The sequence below is a fragment of the Trypanosoma conorhini genome (genome assembly GCF_003719485.1).
Source record: "Trypanosoma conorhini strain 025E chromosome Unknown Tco_14.4_contig_00122, whole genome shotgun sequence".
Taxonomy (NCBI): Eukaryota; Euglenozoa; class Kinetoplastea; order Trypanosomatida; family Trypanosomatidae; genus Trypanosoma; species Trypanosoma conorhini.
The window spans coordinates 37,443-38,050 of NW_021704205.1; the positions used below are offsets into that span (position 1 = coordinate 37,443).

Sequence of the window (608 nt, forward strand, 5' to 3'; positions counted from 1 at the left end):
TTTTTTTCTTTTTAGGTTCTGTGTGTGTTTTTTCCCTGCCCCCTGTGCCCTCCCTCTGCCCTCTCGCACACTCGATTCTGCTCGTTTGCTTTCGTTGTGAGTGGGATGGGGTGAGGAAGGGCGGCGATCGCTTTGGCAGGACTTTTTTTTTTATTTTCGTTTTGGTTTGTTACTTCGTTTTTGTTTTGTGTGTTTGTTTTCCTTTCGGCGTTCTCGTCGATGCCGCCGCGGTGTGCGGTAGAGCCACCAGGCCGTTTGTGTTTCCCCCGCCGACGCGGGACGGCGGCTCGTTGGGCGGCGGTGGCGTGCCGGAAGGGGGGAGGCTGCGGCCAGCGGGGCGCGAGTGCACCAGCCGCCGCCGCGAGGCCGCAGGAAAACAGACACGCAAAAAGAGAGAAGATAAAAGTATAATTATATATATATATATATATATTTATATGTATGTATCAATTCAGCCAAAATAAGAGTTGAAGTGATTTTTGTTTTATTTTTTCCTTCTGTTTCAATAATGTGTGTTGGTGGAGAGAAGGGAAAAGAAACGAACTGCACATGCATGTATGCTTGTATGTATGTATGTATATATATTATATATATTAAAGAGTGTGATT

General features: G+C 46.5%; 3 annotated features.

Annotated features, from left to right (window-relative positions):
* The first annotated feature begins 142 nt into the window (after positions 1–142).
* Positions 143–200: a microsatellite.
* Positions 201–406: 206 nt separating this feature from the next.
* Positions 407–447: a microsatellite.
* Positions 448–549: 102 nt separating this feature from the next.
* Positions 550–594: a microsatellite.
* Positions 595–608: the final 14 nt, after the last annotated feature.